General features: G+C 37.1%; 1 protein-coding gene across 7 annotated transcripts in view; it reads left to right on the top strand.

Annotated features, from left to right (window-relative positions):
* The first annotated feature begins 8,480 nt into the window (after positions 1-8,480).
* bma (SCY1-like protein bma) overlaps positions 8,481-22,052 on the top strand; it is a 751,115-nt gene continuing 737,543 nt past the window's right edge. For all 7 annotated transcript variants that reach the window (XR_014128907.1, XM_081744332.1, XM_081744329.1 and 4 more), the window contains exon 1: positions 8,481-8,838. The gene's annotated coding sequence lies outside the window, so the exon portion shown is untranslated. The remainder of the gene's footprint in view (positions 8,839-22,052) is intronic.

The raw sequence follows: 22,052 nt of genomic DNA, 5'->3' as shown, positions 1-22,052 counted from the left end.
GAGTTTAACGTCCTGTTCAGCAGCGAGGCTATATGAGACGTGAACCTACTGGTTAACTTGGAATCCAAACCACATGAGCTCCCATCGGGAATCGAACTCGAGTCTGGAAGATGTTTGACATAGATGTTACAGGACTAGTAAAGGATTACTAGCCATAATTACTTCGCCCCTCAAATAATAATCCGCCACCGATCACGAATATATCAGGATTAAAGCTGAACGTCAATCAAAAGCACAGAATTGGAATATTCATCATTATCAGAATCTACCAGGTATGTGCCAGAAAAAGATGTTTGTGTTCGGCTTTCCCCAGTGCATTAGACAATTCACTAGGAAACATTTAAATTTAGACTGTAAACTCTATTAAAACTCTTTCTCGATGATTTATGAAATTTTATTGTTGTACCTCCCACAAAACAGACCAAACTAGAACCTAGAAGTAGTATAAATCTTGTATTTCAAGAATATACTGTTCTAAATCTCGATTTTCCCATATGAGCGCCTGTAAGTTGTGACGGTGTCAGAGGAGTTTAAAAATACTTCAGGGTTATCTAATAGGATCTCTTTATACTCTGTTATTTCTAATAGTATAACTCGAATTTTCGTAAAATTTGGTGGTTGTATGAAAATAAAATCAGTTTAGGGAACTTCAATCCATTCTTATTTCCGCAATGTCGTTTGTAGCGAAACTTACTTCGAGGCGCGTAACGAAAGTTATGAGTGCGCACGGTGGCTCATTCGTAGATCACATATCTCTGGCGCGATCTCCGGCTAAGTAAGTTTGTGGTGGACAACATCGTGTCCGCGGGTTTTCTCGGGGTACTCCCGTGTCCTCTCACATTTTCATACCGTCAATTATTCCATTATAATTCACTTGCCTTAATCATCCGTCTACCTTCGCCTAACGGGCATAATCGTGAGGCTTTAAAGATTTTCAAGTTGTTTTCATCATGCCACTTTGATTAAAGAACTTACTCTAGTTGGTAGGTTCTTTTAGTTTAACGTTCCTACATTATGCAACAGGGCTAACGGAGACGGGGTGATGAGATTGATGAGAATGGTAGAATGACGACAGTCGGAGAAAACAGGACAACTCGGAGAAAACCTATGCAGACGGTATTTGTACAACACAAAGCCTACTTGACGTGGGCTAGAATCTAACCAGGGACCTCATGCACCAGATTTCAGTCCTCCACCACCGAGTTACCGTGACCCCATCGAGGATAGCGTGAATCTAAATTTATGCCAAAATTGTAGCATGTAATAGATATTTATCAAATACACTTTCATTGGAACGCACATGCTAAGTGGAAGAGGATTATAATAATTTCCATAAACCTATCTCCCTGTACGACGAATGTGTATTACAGCTAGTTTTGTATTAAAACACCTTGAGACTAAATGTGTTTAGAAAACTCGATTATACGCGACTGTAGGAAAACTAGGGTTGTTAACAGCAATGGAATCGAGAACGCTTCCGGTCCCGATTCCGGAATCTAAATAAAGCTTTAATCCAGTGTGCTTCAGGAAAAGAATTGAAAACATCTCATCAATTCTGTTCACACACACACACAAAAATCAAAGCTCGGTGAGTTTCTGAAAGAAAAATCATGTGTATTTGACCCCATTATTTGGAAACATCCTTAGCTGAAGATCGTTATAATTTACAAATGATCTTAGACAATTTTGAAATAATAATTTGAGGGAACCACCTCCAGCGATTGCATTACAAACTTACGAGATGTGATCAAAAATGCGGTGAATAATTGTATTAGAAACAAGTTAATAAGTTTACATGGAATTTTATTTAATCTCCTTTAAAGTGCTGTCTTTGGATAACAATGCACTTATCCCAACGTTGAATCCATGACTGGAAGCATTTCTGGAAGACTTCTTTTGGAATGGAGTTCAGCTGCTCTCCCGGGCCGTCTCAATGTCAAGAATGGTGTCAGAACGTTCTCCTTTAAGGACGGTTTTAATTTTCAGGAAGAGCCAGAAGTCGCATGGTGCTACGAGGCGCATCCAGAAAGTAAGTTTCCCACGCGTCCCATAGCTAGGAAACCGTATATTGCGCGAAGCGACTGCGCGTACGTGAGAGAGTAAGATCTTAACATGGCGCATGCGCCAGCAGAACTTCCCTAATTCTCTCAGTAGCGTCGTGGCAGTGATTGAAGATTGGCGTTCCTATTCCAGCTCCCGGCGCGAGTGAAGTGCGAGCAGTGATAAAGTTTTTGAATGCACAGGGCAAAGCACGGATTGAAATCCATTGTCAGCTGTATCGTTGCATAAAAGTCAATGCTGACCCTGTGCGCCTTGCTTTGTGCTCTAGGGTCATTTGCTTCAACACAAAACTTCTTGATCAACAGGCACTCCATGACAGTTGTGTGGAATAACGAGCGGAAAATCTGCAGGAACTGCTTGCTCATGCCGTTAGGCCAATGGACCTGGCACAGCTAACGATTGATTTCGATTGGTGATATACCCTGTGCATTCAAAAACTTTATCACTGCTCGCATTTCACAGGCGGCGGGAGCTGGAATAGGAACGTCCATTTTTTTGCAGCTTAAAACAAAACTTAATGTTGGTGCACGACAGACACCCGTAATACGTCCTCACTTTTCTGCCTCTGGAAACCAAACTAACATGTCACAACTCGTTCAAACTCGACACTGGCTGTACCAAAGGTTTAGACTACAGCGCTTACTAGTTGAAAGGGATACAACATCGATAGATGGCACTGTGCAACTACATTCACTGTACATTTTGATCACACCTTGTATTTCTTTTTCTCCGTAGTTTCACTTCATTTTTCAATGTCAGTATTGAAACTCCAGAACCAGAACGCATTTTCTGAGAAAATCAATTTGGGTTCCGCCTTTGGTACTTTTTTTAAAATTAATGTCGGTTCTACGTTTGATACGTTTCTATCATATAATAGTTTTACTTTCCGTGCCCGGAATTGCTTTCTGATCATTCAGTTTGGATTCTGAAACTGAAACTCTGTGTAGCCCATTTACGTCTATCAATTTAGTTAGTGTTAATAAACTTAAGAAAACTCATTTCAAGGAAGGGGGTAACGATCTTGATTTTAAAAATGAGAATGGGTTAATATACGGTTTTCAAGTTGCAAATAATAATAATAATAATAATAATAATAATAATAATAATAATAATAATAATAATAATAATAATAATAATAATAACTGGGTTGTATTTTAATCTATAAAAATCATATTTAGGAGCGAGTTTGGTAAAGCTTATTTATGGTGTAACTGGGATCATGTTGTATAAAATTGCATTTATTGTATTTTATGTATATTCTTACCGAACAATTCATAATATCTCAGATATTATAAGCCTATACAGGGTGCGTCAAAACAACACCTACAAGGTTTGAGAGGTGATTCATGACACCAAGATAAGACAAAAAGTATAGACCAACCTGGGCACACAAATGCTTCCTTTCGGAGTTATGGGCTGCCGAAAACGTGAAAAAATGAACTTTAAAGGTTCATAGCTCCAAATCTATGAGACGTACAATAGTCGGGTCAAGACTTCACTTAGGAACTAAAATGTACACTATCCAAAAATACATGTTTCAAAATCCTAAGGTACTTACGAAACAATTTTTATAGAGGGAGTTTGGCTATGGGCAAGTAATTTAAAGTACTCACCAACTACCTCTATAAAAATTGTTGCGGAATATTGGAAAATCCTAAAACTTGGATATTTCGTTAGGACACGTACTAGTCCCTGAGTGAACTCTTGACCCGACTTAAGTAGGTCCCATAATTTTGGAGCTATGGACCTTTACATCTCATTTTTTTTATGTTTTCGGCAGTCTGGAACTCCGAAAGGAAGCATTCGTGCATCCAGATTGGTCTATGCCTTTTGTCTTATCTTGGTGTCAGGAATCACCTCACATTTGTTGTCGGTGTTGTTTTGAAACACCCTGTATATGTAACTAACTCTAGACCTTAAGGAAGCCAAAGCTCTATCGCTGCAAAAATCAAATACACGGAAGCAGAAAAAGTATTCTGTAACCTGTAAGGGCCTTACTTTAATCTGGTAAATTCCGGACCAAGAGGGTAATAGTAGAATATGCCATGCAGCAAAAACAGAGAAGCCGACGCCTGCAGGGAATAGATTGTCATATGGAAACTGTGAATAATGCTCAATTTATAACTTGTATGAACAGAAGGATGCAAGGTATAAGAAAAATTTTTGGTGGTAGTTGGGGCCCAAGAAGGAATCCCAAGCGCGAGAGGTTTACGCTGTACCATAGAAATACTGCGACTGACAATGAGAGAAGCAAAGAAGCGAGTAGTGATAGATAGATCTTATATGTCGACAGAAAACTAACAAGCACACTCTTAGCGAACGTGAAACTGGAAAGAGTATAAGCCGTGTCTATAGCATTTAACACACAATTGTATACTACAAATAGACACTTGACAAGAGGCAAACATCAAATGGTGACTTGTGTCAAGGACAATCTCACACCCACTGATAGGAGAGGTGTGTGTTTTTCGCGGGTAACAATGGCAAGGAGTGAGACGGAGGCAATTCTCCATAATAGAAGTGGGCGCCCTCATTCTTGCGAGGGCCGCTCTCACCCTCACTCTAAATGAGGGCAAGGACGGGTAAGGGCAAGAATATATTTAGAGGGCGAGGGCGACCATACGTTTTGAGGGCGAGGGCAAGTGAGAACGAGCTCAGCTGATATTTGTGCACTGAGAAAAAACCGTTATCCGGACAGGGGTATATTGTACAGATATACGGAATCCTTATGTTTACTACAGGAATCTGTATGGAACATATGTTATCCATATGCTACATACGTGCTGTCCTTTTGCAGCTTAGATGTTACATCGTGCCAATGTAGAGTGTCTGACATCTAACAGTCTTCCGTATATTACATACATATACATATGTTGCATACGCCAGTACCTAGGTATATGTGATATACGTCCATCTCTAATGTGAGGTCTTGACCGCCCATATACAGTTCTTTCTTTCATACGGAAAGTACGTATAGATGGAACACTTATACGGAAAGTATTATAAAACATATGTATTTGAGATCCTTAACGTCTATATACAGTTCTTTCTTTCATACGGAAAGTACGTATAGATGGAACACTTATACGGAAAGTATTATAAAACATATGTATTTGAGATCCTTAATGTCTATATACAGTTCTTTCTTTCATACGGAAAGTACGTATAGATGGAACACTTATACGGAAAGTATTATAAAACATATGTATTTGAGATCCTTAACGTCTATATACAGTTCTTTCTTTCATACGGAAAGTACGTATAGATGGAACACTTATACGGAAAGTATTATAAAAGATGTGTATTTGAGATCCTTAACGTCTATATACATTTCTTTTTTTCATACGGAAAGTACGTATAGATGGAACACTTATACGGAAAATATTATAAAACATATGTATTTGAGATCCTTAACGTCTATATACATTTCTTTCTTTCATACGGAAAGTACGTATAGATGGAACTCTTATACGGAAAGTATTATAAAACATATGTATTTGAGATCCTTACCATCTATATACATTTCTTTCTTTCATACGGAAAGTACGTATAGATGGAACACTTATACGGAAAGTATTATAAAACATATGTATTTGAGATCCTTAACGTCTATATACAGTTCATTCTTTCATACGGAAAGTACGTATAGATGGAACACTTATACGTAAAGTATTATAAAACATATGTTTTCAGTTATGCGTATGCTGCAGGGTGTTACGTATACTCGTACATTAAGCTTAAACCTACAGGATTTACGCATTTAACCTGCGTTTTTACGTACGCCACGTACGTTTCCTTCTCTGTGCATGCAGTGAAAAATAATTATGACATGGTCACTAAAACATAAGTTATTAAACTTAACTTCATTTGATTCCTCTATATTAAGATTAGAAATTAATTATTTATGCGATCAACGAACTTAAAAAGTTCGTTACTGAATTCTCTATGTCTGTGTGTCCGTTTGTATGTCGTTTGAGGTTGTTTTTTTATTATTTTGAGCCGTCCATTCGATAGAGCATCAAAATCTATCTGAGAAAGTGATGGAATTTTTTGGGTCACTCATACTGTTTCCGGAATATTGGCCAAAAAATGGCTGATTTCCGGATATTAAAGGAGCCATATCTCAGGAACCGTAAGTTATGGAGAGATAATATTGGTGTTGATCAATACTTAAGAGGATGGTGAGCATTTTGGTACCAAATAGTAACTTGTGGTCGCTGTCCAACTGACCACTGGTTTGATAATGTCCACCACTTAATATCGGTACCAAAATGTTTACCATTCAACTAGGTATTGATCAACACCAATATCTTCTCTCTATGACTTACCGTTCCCGAGATATTGGCCAAACAATAGTTCCGATTTCCGGAGATTTAAAGAGACATATCTCGGGAACCGTAAATCACAGAGAGATCAAGTTGGTGTTGATCAATACTTAAGAGGATGGTGAGCATTTTGGTACCAAATAGTAACTTGTGGCCGCTGTCCAACTGACCACTCTGGCTACCACTTAATATCGGTACCAAAATGTTTACCATTCAACTAGGTATTGATCAACACCAATATCATCTCTCTATGACTTACCGTTCCTCAGATATTGACCAAAAAATTCGAATTTCTGGAGATTTAAGGATCCACATCTCAGGAACCGTAAGTCATACGGAGATGATATTTTGCGAATTTTTTTGCCAGAAAGGTGCAGATAAAAAGATTTACTTTAACATGTAGGAACAATCAGAGTTATCCTTCTCTCTCCATTCTTTTTAATTTCGTTCTGGCAATGCTATTTTACTTTGGTTTTTACTTTTTATTTATAATAGTTATTATTACAATTAATTTTTGCAGACGGAAACAATATTGTCGAACGTTTAATACGCCAGAAAAATCTAAATTGTCCTTGAAATTTCGAAATCCAACAGTATTATTCAATTTTTAATAGCAACGAACACAATACGTTTGAAAAACCCTCCTCGTTGACCTGGTCATTGGTATCAAGAACTGACTTGTCTGTCGCGTTCAGCTGCAGGCTATAAGGCGGAATTTGTCCTGGATTTGAGCTCCACCGAAGAATATGTGCATTTTTAACAAATCTTGGTGTTTCTGTGTTATGTCCGTTTCGTTTGCATAATATGAAAAAATAAAATAAAGTGAGTAAAGTAAATATATTAAGAGAAAATAAACAGAAACGTAGAACAGAGCAAAAAAAAAAAAGATTAAAGTACATTTGATACTTTAATTTTGTTTAAAAACTATATAAATATAAACGAAAGTGACTATGTTTGTGACTTAATAAGTGTTAAACCATCAGACCGATCTCGATCAAATTTTTTACATAGATGAGCTTCGGGTTTGGGATGGTTTTTATCAATTTACTTTCACGGTGCAACTTAGGAGAGCGGAGCGGAAAGATAAATACGAGTAAAAACGATCAAAAATGAACAATGTTAGTGTCGAATCCATAGTTTTCGTGGTCGTTGAAATCAACAGTGACACTTCCGATGCTGTTTAAATCCAAATTCAGTCCCGCAACTTGGGGGAATGGGAGAGGGAGGGGGATATACAAGGTGTCTCAAAAGTCCCCTGACATAGGGTAACTCTGTTATTATCAGAGTTACAATAAAATGTAAGAGTGCAAACCGTCTCCAAGTATGATGTTTTCAATCTAAAGTGAAGGATTTTTTTTTAAAAAAATCGGACGATCCGTTTGGTTTGTACACTCTTTATGCTGCTACTGTTAAATGAAAATGCAACGTTGCAATTTACCTGGACCCACAACATAAGTGAATGAAGTTAGTGTCTTTTGCGCTAACCTAAAAGTATGGTGAAAGGGGCTTGTTCGCCTAGCCATCAACACGTTAGCGTAAAAGAAAGCAACTTCATTCACTTATGTTTTAGTCCAGGTACATGGCAACGTTGCATTTTCATTTAACATTAGACACATAAAGAGTGTCCCACCGAAACGGTTCGTCCGATTAAAAAAAAATCCTTCACTTTAGATTGAAGACATCATATTTGGAGACGGTTTTCCATACATTATGTTGTAACTCTGATGATAACAGAGTTACCCTATGTTATGGGACTTTTCGGACACACTGTATATATAAATGATCGAAAATGATCTATATTATAGAGTGCTTCAGTAATAGTAAAAGGTTACTGACTAACAGAGCATATTACTAATTTCTCTTATTTTAAGCCAGAGAAGCGGGTAATTGCAGCTTCTATAAAATAAAAGAGGTGTCTAATGTGGATACCCTCGGTGAATGAAGGCCTGAGTTTAATTTCCGGCTGTTGGATTGCAGTTGTAATATGTTGTAGAAAAAGCATATTACTTTAAAAAAAAGTTGCTGACAGCGCCCCAAAAAATTAGCGGGGACTTAGGTAACTATAAACGCTTCGTGGGTGGAGGCAAGTGGCAGGGAAGCCATAAGTATTCTGAATGGAGACTCGGGTAACATGTACCTGAATAGTAGTCGAAATAGGTGCATATGTTATACTTGTTTAAGTGGCCTCCAAAATGAAAGTTATATTTTTTAGTGGTGGTTTCTGAATGTTACTAACAATTTCTGCGTGTTTAAAGTGTTGGCATGCTATAAATTGTGAAGAAGATTTTGTAATTAAAATGTTTACAGAAATCCAAGAAGTTGTATGTGATTACAAGGATTTGTCTGTTTAATACACGTGTAACGTATTTTCTGAAAGATTTTCGGAGTCACATATGATGCTTGCTATTCTTTATTATAAATTCCCGATGTGGTTTGCTAAAATGGACTAGTGGTAAGCAATATATATACCTTATATTTTGTTCAATTTAATTCTGAAAATAGAAAATGAACTTTCAGAAGTTAAATCGGGATTGGTAGAATGCGAATGTTGTCTAGTAGTTCTAGTAGTTCTAGACTTTTCGAGAACTTATATTGCTTTCAGTGCTATTGTGAAAGATTGTGTAATGTTTGAAATTTCTGCGCTAAGGTGATCGATAAAATATTATATCTCAATTAATAAAAATTGAATTTCATTTATATGATTGGCAGGACTCTACTGTGTTTTTTGTCAATTATCTTATCAACTCTTCTCTTTAGCGTGCAACGCTCTTAAGTATAAAACTTTTAAATTATTTTGCGTGGGTTTCTAACCCGGCACCTTCGGTGTGTTGCATTATTAAATCTAACGCATCGGCGCACAGTCTAGTGTTCCATCGGGAATCAAGGCTATAGAAAACTAGATCTACAACTCACGTTGAGATCTAAACCAGGTCCGTAGCCAGCCCAAAGATGTAGGGGTGCCCGGTAGAAAATAAGGGGGTCCGATTCAACCATATTATAGTTCATTTGCAAGCCTACCGTAAAAAAATTAGGAGGAACCAGTAAAAATTTAGGGGGCGGCCCCCTGGATACGGGTCTTATTTAAACCACATGAGTTTCCGCCAAGAATTCAACCCGAATCTTCCGCACGAAAGACACTTTCATTAACCACATAGCCACGAGAAATCTACAAGCCCGGTGGGAGAGTATCAAACGGACTACACTGTTTCACATTCCACCTTAAACTGAATGTTAAGATAGATACTAGGCAACCAATCACTAAACAAGTTTGAAGGATGAATAAGAGAGTTATATTTGCACTGATTATCTACTTCTAGTAAACTCCCACCTCGTTATATGATGAACTTATGTGTTCTTGGGCAGATTACATTTTCTGATGAGCACTCATGTTAGCATCCCACGTTAGGCCTTGGGACCACGTTTTATATAGCTTCGCTGCTGCAAGAGACGCTAAATTCTTATCAACAAACCAATCGTTGTCTACCTATAAACTTCTTAATCCAAGAATTGAAAACTTAGTATAAAACGAATCAAGTTACTTCAAAGATCGAATACAAGTAAATTAAGGCCCAAGGACTCCAATATTGTCTACTTGTGATTTATTCTTCACATTGCTAAGTACTCACTATTAAAATTCCATATATAATTGAAAGAGATTATTTAATTTGGGCAAACACATAGATTATTCCATTGAAATTGCAACTTTACGCCTGAAAAATGTGTTTTCAGATTTTACAGTGTATCTAGGATACAGTAGGTATAGTGTAGTAGTAGTAGAATATGTTATTTTAATGTTGTTATAGTGTACCCACTTCACTTCATAGACCTACCCACTTCATCTCCACTGGTGAGGCGAAGTGGGGAATTCGCAAACATCCTTTAAATCATACATTACATGTTAATTTATGTACATATTTGCCCTATTTCACTTGTGATAATTAATAACAGGATGAAGATAATGTATGTGTAAAACAAAGTTCCCAATATACACTACCTGCCAAAAAAAAAAGCTTATACGAGGAGTGATCAGAAAGTAAAATTGCAAAACCTGCATGAAATGTGTATATATTATTTCATACAACCAATACAGCCAACAGATTGTACATGCATTAGGTTATTTTTCGACATAGTCACTATATTGGTTGAGGAACTTGTCGCATCGTGGGATGGGATTGAAGGTTCTCTCCTGGTAAAAAATGCTGTTCTTGCGTATTCCGCCAAGTTGTCACGAAAATGTTCACCTCCGCGTCCGGCTCTGAAGCAAAGCGACGGCCTAGTAGCTGCTTCTTAAAGTGTCGTAACGTGATCCTCCTGTTGTCCTGCTCCTTCACTCATACTTTGTTCACATCTGTTGATGCCGTGCTGGGTCGGCCACTGAAATCCTTGTTGTTGACGTTTTTTTCTAACAGCCGCAAACTTGCAACACCATTCTGCGACATGCTGACCAGACATTACAGTTTCTGAGTAAACTTCTCACCAGCTGCCGAGGAATTTCAGTCACGGTTACATGTTTTTTTCCACAGAAATCGAATAACTGAGTGGGCTTCTTCAAGAGACCAGTTTTCCAAACGAGTAGCAATTGGTGTTCACATACAACTAGCACCGAAGGTAGCGGGGGGCTGAAACTCTGCACAAGTGCCAGAAATCTTTGTTTTGTAACGTTAGTTTCTGATTCTCACTCATAGTTGAAATATACTCGTTTCGCTCCCATTGACTATTTTTTTTTTAAATGAAACAAACAGGTAAAGATTTAGTGCTCGAATGACCGGATTTATTTATGTTCTGAAGAAAACACGCCAATCCTCTTATCTCTTACTGTATTTCCGTATGCACGGTATACTTCTGTAACTTCCAACATATGAAAGATGTTTTCCATTTGCACATATTTAGTAGAAGAAAAAATAGCTTATCGGATGCTGTCCGCGTTGCTACGGGAGCCCACGAAGCACCGTAAGCGTATAAAAGTATGTCAATTATGCATTGAACTCTCAAGCGCTTGTAGGCGAGCAAGATATTCCTTGGAACTGGACGCGCGTAGGCTTGAATTATATATTCAGACGATAACGTAGGCGACCGTCGAGATAAAGATTTGCACACTTTTGTTTCTAAGTTACATACATACATATATATATATATAAGCTTTACACATAAAAAGAGAACAAAAAATAAAAGCAATACTTCTTCCTTTGCATAACAAGAAATATAAAGTATGTTTTTGTCACAATGTGGGTAATATTGAGTTCTTGTTTGTTGCTTGATATGCTATAGCGTAGGAGTTTGTCTGTTTTCACCTGTCTTGGCAAGACAATGTTGAAAGCTCGTCTGTTGTTTATTGCAATTGACTTACTACCTTCACTTGTCTTTTTGACATAAGAGAACGCTTGCACCTGAAGCTATCCTTGGTTTTAATTGGCGTCTGAAGAACTATATAGAAAAACAATAATGATACAATATTTAATGTATGGAGCTTGAATTAATAACTCCAGGAAAGTGTATTTTATTCTTTTATTTTAAATCATATGTATGTATTGTCAATATTTAACATTAACACCAACTTCATTTAAATTGGGACATACAATTTCTTTATTTTTGTGTTACACACACAAACGCACAGTACACTTAGCTTACAGAAGGTTGATCTTAAACTCTGTACGCCAGATACAAACATGTACATGAGTAATTTGATTGGCCACCTTCCTGTACCCTGGACACTTGATTGACTGTGCGTTGATCTCAAACTACATACATAAGAGTTAAACATTCCTGCGGCGCAGCATGCACAGGTAGTTTGATTTGATCGCCTATCTCTTACTTGGAGATTTGTCTCACGGAAAATTCACCTCCAACTACACACGCTAGAGATAAATATTTACAAACATAATCTGATTGGTTGCCTACCTGTTCCCTGGACACTTAATTCACGAAACATTGACCTCAAACTATGTACGTCAGAGATAAACACATACAAATGCAATCTTATTGTTTGCCTATTTGCTCCTTGAACGCTTGGCTCACGGGCCGTTCACCTCCAACTAACGTACGTCAGAGATGAATATTTACAAACGCCATCTGATTGGTTGCCTACTTGTTCCCAGGGCACTAAGCTGTATATTATCATTAGAGCGGCACTATTATCGATTTTCCTATTATGTTAATCCTGTTTCCCTATATGGTTTGCGGCATCTTTACAGGTTACGAAACACAACCTGCAAAGTAGAAAAAAACTGTTTGAGTTACCTTTAGTTTAAAGTATTTTACATTTCTCTGTTGTATATGAAATAGAAGATACACTTAATTAAAACACTGAATTATTCAGAAACGCCCCGTACATATCGAAAGATATTATTATATTTGCTTACTCACATGTTATAGTATTTAGTATATTAATGAATGTACGAAAATATTTCTTAGATGAAGTATCATATACAAATGTGCATCACGATGTGTGTGTGCTTGTATGTCAGTCCTTTGCTCACCCTAGAAGAAATCCTCCTAGCGTCCCTGAACAATTTTCAGGTGCCATTGTAGAAAGGAAATACGCTTTGTCGTTGCTTCCAAGCATCTCTTACAAAACCATGAAAATCACGCAACACACAAGTACAAACTAGACTAATGTTTGATTATTTTCTTTCCTGAGATATGTCCACTTTCTCCTCCACATACTCAAGCTTGCTTGTGGCTATATGGTTAAAGTACTCGCCTTTGCGTGAAAGGCTCAGACTCGATTCCCGCTGGAAACTCATGTGATTCGAATCCCACGTTAAGTTCTAGATCTACATCTTATATAGAAACATTGCTAAAAGACGGCTACACTCAAAAACTAACCCATCTGCTTTAGATAGTTTTGTTTAGCTGATAATGTTGTTATGTCCGTGGCCGTAGTGGCAAATTAGATAAACTCTTTGAGATTTCTTGTCGAACATAAATATATTTATAAGGACAGGAGATTATTAATTAATGAGGTTATGATTTTTTTATTATTCTTATTCACGCACGAATCTGCTTAGCCTAGATACATTGCTATGAATAAGTTATTGTGTATATTTCGAGATGTTCTTGTAAATTTTATGTTTGAACTAGCAGCGTTCACCCCGCTTCGCTGCGGTCACCCCGGAACGCAATAAACTTTGTTACTTAGATAATTTTTACTTTTTCGCTTTCAAGTGATATGATAAAAACCATAGTAGATTGCAGTAAATGTTAACATTATATCGCCTGTCATTTATGTTAACCCGCCGAGTGACACGGTCATGCGGGTTGCATATAAATACGTTTATTTTTATACCTATGATGAACTAACAAAGGATTTGTACGTAATGGACACCTGAATGGTCAATTATCTCAAGACACTGGTAATTGAAAATTAAAGTGATATGATAAAAACCATCTAGGGTCCAAATCCTAATAATCCCCCAAAAATAAAAGAAATTGGTTCAGCCGTATTAGCGTGATGAGCGGACAAAGGATTTGTACGTTCTCTTTTATATATATAGAAGATAGATTAACGGAAATATAAGGACACGATTATGCCCTTTACGCTAAGAGAGACAGATAATTAAGGCAAGTGAATGATGATGAAGGATTTAGTGAAATGAAATGTGAGAGGAAACGGGAATTTCCCCGAGAAAACTCGCGGACACAATGTTGTCCATCACAAACTTACTTGACCGGGCATCGAATCAGAGACTTCATACACTAGAGACAAGTGCTTTACTACTAAGCCAACATGCCCTTCTCCCACAATATATAAGTTTGAAGCATATACTAACCAGTTACCAGTGACATGCAGAATAATGGTTAGCATTTTTGGTTTGTTGTGGCCACCATAGTCTAGTGCTTACAGCGTTGGACTCACGTCCGCGTGGTTCTGGGTTCTATCCCCGGCGGGTACATCGCAATTCTCGGCATCCGTCCAGCGTCGTGAAGTAAACTGGGGAGTCACGTGAATAAAATATATTTGCAGCCACTATGTCTAGAGAGATCCTGATACGTCTGTTTGTTGACCACGTGTTTGTTGATAGGCTAGACGTAGTTCAGGTCGTCGCTGACAGATGGTGTTGGAATGGCTTACGGCCAAAAAGGCTGTTACCTTACGTGGTTTGGTTTGGTTTTTTGGCTTATTATTTGAAGTGAAGGCTTCGAGTCCGAAGCGGCCATTGTGACTACAGTTTTCTCAAGTATCTCTCAGTCCAACAAGCCACAGTTAGCAGTGATATTTTGTAAATGTAGACCCTGAGCGACTCCCTTTCATTTGCTGTTCTACTGCATTACTTGTTACTCGTTTAGACTGATTCCAGTATAAAAGCTATTGTTTCCAATACAGTCTAGAAGGCTGTGTTACTGAATTTTTGTAAATTTGTGAAATTAGTATAAGAACATCCCTAAGAACATTAACACGTTCACTGCCACGTGTATACTTAAGTATACACACACTAGGTTTCCTTCTTGGTCATGTGTGTTCTTAACTATTGAACATCCTACTTTGCTCTTGGGAGAGATATCACATGTGACCTGAGTGTCTTTTATTTTGCTGTCAGTTTATGGAATTTGTTTCCTGGGGAAGAGGGATGAAGGTTTGAATCCAATACATAATTTTCTTTTATTTTTAAACCTGCTTGTTGGTACAATATCTATATGTATCATTTAAAAACAGAAAACAGCCAGCAAAACTAACTTATAAATATATGGGTATGCTTTTTTCTTTTTACATTTTGTGTCAGCGATGTATAAAATATAGTGTATTTTTGCACTAGAGTGCATAAAGCATTATTTCCTAAATTGTAATACATGGAGAAAACGCACATAAATCTGACAAATGTCAAACAATTAAAGCTTTCCTGAATTGTAATTAGAAAGAAATATGAATTAGTGATTTCCTTCTCATATCTAATAGCTGATATGATCACTAATCACTAATATCTAATATGATTTCCTCCTAATGTCTAATTCCTGTTATTAGAAGGAAATATGACAAGTCTAATGAATCTCATTGAAGCAGTCTCTACACACATGTGGACTCTTAGGGCGGATGTCACAATAGGTTACAACTTGAGGTGCACGCTTCAGTTCACCATTTATTAGCTGACCACTTCTTCCATACTTTTTAAACATAAAACACATCTCCTCTTTTTGGAGTTTCCCCATACCTTCTGTCAACCAAATGGTGAGAGTTCTTCTTTCTTGCCGTTGGGGTTGTTTCGTGAGGTTGGGATTGGTTGCTTGGAGTTAACAACGACAGGATAACTTCATCCCTAAAATCTTTTATACTAAGAGATTTCTCAGTGTTATTCCTGTTATAGAGAAAGTGCGCGTTTACCATAGCAGTTCTATATATATATATATTTTTATGTGTCACTTGTTACAGCGGCGTAGAGCACTATTGTAGGAAGCCATTTGATCGTTTAAATCAGTTGAAGACTTCCCTACACTGTAGTCAACAATACATTGAGGTGTCACTTTTGTCACTTTCTCTTCTCCTCTCCTGTTTGTTTGGACGGAGATAGATGTTGTGCAGTGCTTTGTTGAAAGTATCAACACTTCCTCTTGTCTTTGCACTTGCTGATTGTAACACCTTCGTTGGTTTCTTTTCTGGTGAACTTCCCTTTCTTCAAATTTGCCTTCACAATATCTTGAGGAATGTATTTCCTGTTACCTCTGAACGTTCGAACCAAGTGTATGTTATTCTGAAGTAGTCGGTATGCTAATGACGTGCTTGTGTAGTAATTATCAGTGAAGAGGCACCGTCCTTGGTTTAAGAGACCTTCAATAAGATGCATGATAATTCTTTCTGGCACAGACATCTCTACATTTTTGAATTGTCCTGTGTAGACAGAAAAGTTCCATATGTAGCCTTTATCAGTGCATACCTTGAAAACTTTAATTCCATATTTATGGGCCTTTGGAGGCATATATTGTCGAAACTTCAATCTTCCTCGGAAAGGCATGCTTTCGTCGATACATATATTTTATCCAGAAGTATATGCTTTTTTTGAAGTTCCTAATAAATTTGTTTGATATGTTTTCAATTTTATGCATTCTGTTACCCTCCTCTGCATTTGCATTATCAGCAAAATGCCAAAATTTCAATAAGAGTTCGAATCTATTTCTACTCGTGAGGCTTTTAGGGAAACTTAAGTTGTAGAGCTGGGATGTTTTCCAATAGTCTGCTCGAGATGGAAGATTCACCAATCCCATATAGCCAATAAGAGCAATGAAGTTCTTCATTTCATTGTGGTCTGTCGGAGACCACTTGTGAACTCGAGATTGCGGAAGAGCATCCAACATGGATTCCAAACACTGCTAAGCGTAAAGATTTGTCTGGTCCACCATTAGCTGAATTATATCTGGTGTCAGAAGTAACTGATAATAGTCACCAGGTGGAGCTGTTGCAAGAATTCCACTCATAGTTGCATCCATTCCACAGTTTCCAGTAAATGTGAATGTTGCCTATTGTTTTTCGCAATTCCATGAAATATCTTCAAGATCAATATCAAACTTTGGATCACGAGGTTGTACTAGCCCTTGTTCAGAGCAGCCACTCTCATTGGAAGGTGGCTAGCTCACAATGCACTGTGTGTGGGGTTTGTGGCCTGTTAATGGGAGAAACTGAGATACAATCTACAGTCTGCGCAGGCGACACGGTCTCTGAAAAAATGAAATGAAATCTTCGAGTTTTACGTCCTACGGTTATGCCAGTTAGGCTAAAGGAGACGGTGATTATGAATAATGAATGAAATGGTGGAATGAAGAAAGTGAGAGGAAACGGGAGAACCCCGAGAAAACCCATGTACACGGTGTTTGTCCAGCACAGTTCACTTGGCGGGGGTCTGAGATCGAACCCGGGACCCCAAGCACCAGAGGTGAACGCTCTACCACTGAGCCACCGCGGCCCTACGACACGGGCTTATTGGGTGTTGAAGCACTGGGGTATTTTACTGGACTGACAGTCATTCTCCTCCGTAAATAACTGAAATCACAATCCCTTTCTTCACTTTTTCCATTTTGGAAATCATCTTCAGTATCACACTCACTAAGCTCATGTTCACTAAGATCGATTTCATTCAAGGTTTCACTTTGATCAACCTATTCTTGTACTTCTCTCTCACTAAATAAAGTTCTACGTTGCATTTTCGTCTAGTATTTAGGTACAACTATTCCACCAAAACTAGTGACTTGTAATTAAAATGTAATAAATTAGCACAACCTAAATATGGAAATTATACATGTGTAGTATACCTTCTATCATACTAAATTCGGCCCACTGCAACAGAAAGGCAAAATGAAAACGTAATCTAAGAGCGAATGAAACAATATTAGAAACTGGCGAAGGAGTCAAAATGAGCAAGTGGAAAGACATGAGGGAAGTATTGATGCTTTCAACAAAGCACTGCACAACTGTCTGCATCCAAGCAAATAGGAGAGGTGAAGGTAAAGCAAAAGCTCAATAGATTGTCGACTACAATATAGGGAAGTCTTAAATAGATCTATATAATCAAATGGCCTTGTACGATAAGTTTTCTGGCGCTATAGCAAGTGACAGAAAAATCATTGAATTGCTGTGGGGAACAAGATTAGTCATATTTCTTTTCAACAATATATTATGCCTGCAATAAAAAGATAGTATAAAAAAACTACCCATGAAAACTATATTATACATTGCATTATGGTAAAGACACAATAAAAACGTTGAATAAGATGAACGAAAAAAAATATTATCCGTGTATACTTTAGTATACACGTGGCTTGGAAAGGACTATGAACCTTCCCAGGCCATGTGTATACTAAAGTATACACGGCTGAAAACATCTCAAAACATCAAAAACAACACTGAAACCATTAAAAACTGACAAATCAAATTAAAAATGTCACAAAAGTTAAAAAGTAAAAAAAATGAACGTTTGGCCCGAACCTACCCATAATCCGAAATTACGCTTGGCAGTCAACGTGTTAAAGAGGATCAGTAATTTCATGTATGGGATATTAGAAAGGACATTAGGCAGTAAGATAAGTTACTTTTCCTCTTTATAGGCAACCAACATTTCTTTGCAACTATGTAGTTGCATATTATAGATTATATTATAGATCTGGTGTTGTTATATACACCTTTCCAAAGGTATGTAGAAAATTTCAGCTTGTTATGATTTTTTCCGGGTTTAGCCCTTTTTTGTCTAATTTGGGTGGACTATAAATGAAGTGAATACTTATAATAAACTATAGGAAGGACAGAGGAGGAACACGCGAAACTTCTTGGAGAATGATGTACTACCTGCAGTAATGGGCAACCCCTTAGACAAATTTTCCACTTTGGTTGCATAACAGATAAGTGCTATTACAAGGTTGTAACAAGGGACACACCGTTAAAGTCACTGTTACCAACAAACAGTGGCGGACCTTGAAGTTGAAAACTGTAAGGCAGCTAGAACCCAGACGATGATAGGTATATCATGAGTTACTATAAACTTTCCAAAAAATATATCAATAAAAACTTAAATTATTTTTGTCACTCAAAAGAAACTGAAAGAACCTCGGCCCAGGGCTAGATCCACCACTGCCCACGAAGATGCAAACAGAAGACTCCATTAACAAAGTTCGAGAAGTTGGGAAGACCGAGATAATTGCTCTAGCTATTTATCAGGTAAAACAAAATTCAAAAATTCGTTCAAGAGTTTTCGTGTGGGGTAACGACCATACTAAGATTACAGTCTTAAAAGACTCAATTAGCATAATCCTAATAAAGATTTGAAATCAATTCATTTTGATTTGAAATCAATTGATTTTCTTTATCTATAGAGAAACTTAAGACTTAATTAATATCCATTCATTTGTGTTGAAACTAACTGAACATTTTTGTAAATACAAGGTACTAAATTATAATTTATTCTGTCTGAAACCACCTGAGAGTATTTGTAACGTAGAACTTTTTGAACTTTTTTGTGTCCTGGGGAATCCAGAATTAATTAAATGAATTATTATTCTCCATTAGAGTTAAGAAAGCATCCCAGCAACTGTTATTCTCTTCTTCGCAAATCCGAAGCACAAGAACTCGAACTGGTTAACTTAGGTCATGAATACGGAAGTTACTGGCGTTGCATAATATCAATCAGATTTGTTTTAAGTGCAGAAGAGCTTCTGTAATAATGCGTAGAACCATGTTAATAAATATGTTCGACAAAATTATTAGCGATTAATGGGAAAGAAAAGTCTGTTTAAAGGTGAAACATACGAGTTACTCTGCCCTTTTGCAATAAACGGCTAGAGATATTATTTCGGCTGAGTTTGTTCATGGAGCCAATCCGCGAACATATTCATGGATAACGATGACTACCCCTTACAAATCTACAATATTCCCTCGTGTTTAAGCAATTTTCACAGTAACAAAGACATGTTGGTTGCCTACTATACAAGGATACTGATAAATGTCCATTAACTCACGTCTGTGAAGTTGTCCTGCCCGCCTAACGATTTTTTCTTTTTCTTATCTACATCGTTACTTTATCGTTAGTTTACGTTAGTTTAGCTAAAATTATCGTTAGTTTCGAAAAAAATAAATTTTTTATTCAAAAAATAAATGGGCAGGCCAATTTCACGGTTCCCCATCCACAAACGAATTTCAAAAGTTTTTCATATCACATCGTTAGTTTATCGTATGTTTACGTTAGTTTATTGCAAAAATAACGATTTTATTCTGGAAATAAAGTTTCCCGCCAACTGGCAATTACCCCGCCCATGCCTTATTCTCATAAACTTCCAACTCACATCGTTAGTTTATAGTTAGTTTACGTTGTTTTTGCTAAAACTATCGTTAGTTTCGCAAAAAATAACGATTTTATTCTAGAAATAAAGTTTTCCGCCAACTGTGAATTAGCCCGCCCATATTGAATCTTCATAAAATTCCAACCCATATCGTTAGCTTATTGTTAGTTTAGGTTACTTTTGCAAAAATAACGATTTTATTCGAGAAATAAAGGTTCCCGCCAAATGTAAAGTTTTTCCGCCCCTGAAGAATCTTCATAAACTTCCACCTCATATTGTTAGTATATTTTAGTTTACGTTAGTTTCAGGAAACAGTGGCGTAGCCAAGGGGAAGAAATTAAATCTTTAAGTTTTACGTCCCACGATTATGCCGGTTAGACTAAAGGAGACTTTGATGATGAGAAATGAATGAAATGGTGGAATGAAGAAAATGAGAGGAAACGGGAGAACCCCGAGAAAACCCACGAGCACGGTGTTTGTCCACCACAGCCAAGGGGAAGATCCCGGGGGTCTGAACCCCCAGAATTTTTTAAATGTTGTGTATAAATAAACATAAAATTGCCTTTTCAGTCTATATATTATCCACGGTAGGATCCCTGGATCAACAAAATTTGTAAGGGTCCTTAAAATATAGCCTAAACTTGCGTCTCCAGTTCACAAATCGCGAAAGTTTTTCCGGGAAGGGACCCGGATCCCACGAAACCAAACCTTGACTACGCCGCTGTCGAAAACATTGTTTGTCGAATTAAATCGTTATTTTTGCGAAATTAACTATAGTTTTACCAAAACTAACGATATGAGTTGGAATTTTATGATAATTCAATATGGGCGGGCTAATTTACAGTTGGCGGGAAACTATTTCTAGATTAAAATCGTTAATTTTTGCGAAACTATCGATAGTTTTAGCAAAACTAACATAAACGAACGATAAACTAACGATGTGATGGAAAAAGCCTTTGAAATTCGTTTGTGGGTGGGGAACCGTGAAGTTGGCCTGCCCATTTATTTCTCAAATAATATTGTTATCTATATATATAAAAGAGAACGTACAATTCTTTGTCCGCTCATCACGCTAATACGACTGAACCAATTTCTTTCATTTTTGGGGGGTTATTAGGATTTGGACCCTAGATGGTTTTTATCATATCACTTTAATTTTTAATTACCAGTGTCTTGAGATAATTGACCATTCAAGTGTCCATAACGTACAAATCCTTTGTTATTAGTTCATCATAGGTAAAAATAAACGTATTTATATGCAACCCGCATGACCGTGTCACTCGGCGGGTTAACATAAATGACAGGCGATATACAGCGGAAAATAGCTTGAATCTTCTGTTTAAAATTTTTTAATTGATTTGCTTATTTTTACAGACACTTTTACAATATGCCAGCACCGGGAGGACCGCAGCGAAGCGGGGCGGGTTAACATAAATGACAGGCGATATAATGTTAAGATTTACTGCAATCTTCTATGGTTTTTATCATATCACTTGAAAGCGAAAAAGTAAAAATTATCTAAGTAACAAAGTTTATTGCGTTCCGGGGTGACCGCAGCGAAGCGGGGTGAACGCTGCTAGTTTTTGTATAATTATCGATAGTTTTAGTAAAACTAACTTAAACTAACGATAAACTAACGATGTGAGATGGAAATTTATGATAACTCTTTATGGGCGAGCTAACTTTACATTTGGCGGGAACCTTTATTTCTCCAATAAAACCATTATTTTTGCAAAACAAACATTAATTTTAGCAAAACAAACGCTAATTAACGATAAACTAACGATATGAGTTGAAATTTTATGAGAATTCGATATGAGCGGACTAATTCACAGTTGGCAGAAAACTTTATTTCTAGAATAAAATCGTTACTTTTGCGAAACTAACGATAGTTTTAGAAAAACTAACGTAAAC

This window comes from Thermobia domestica, chromosome 17 (assembly GCF_964235325.1).
Source record: "Thermobia domestica chromosome 17, izTheDome1.hap1.1, whole genome shotgun sequence".
Classification (NCBI taxonomy): domain Eukaryota; kingdom Metazoa; phylum Arthropoda; class Insecta; order Zygentoma; family Lepismatidae; genus Thermobia; species Thermobia domestica.
This window is presented reverse-complemented; position numbering and strand designations above follow the sequence as displayed.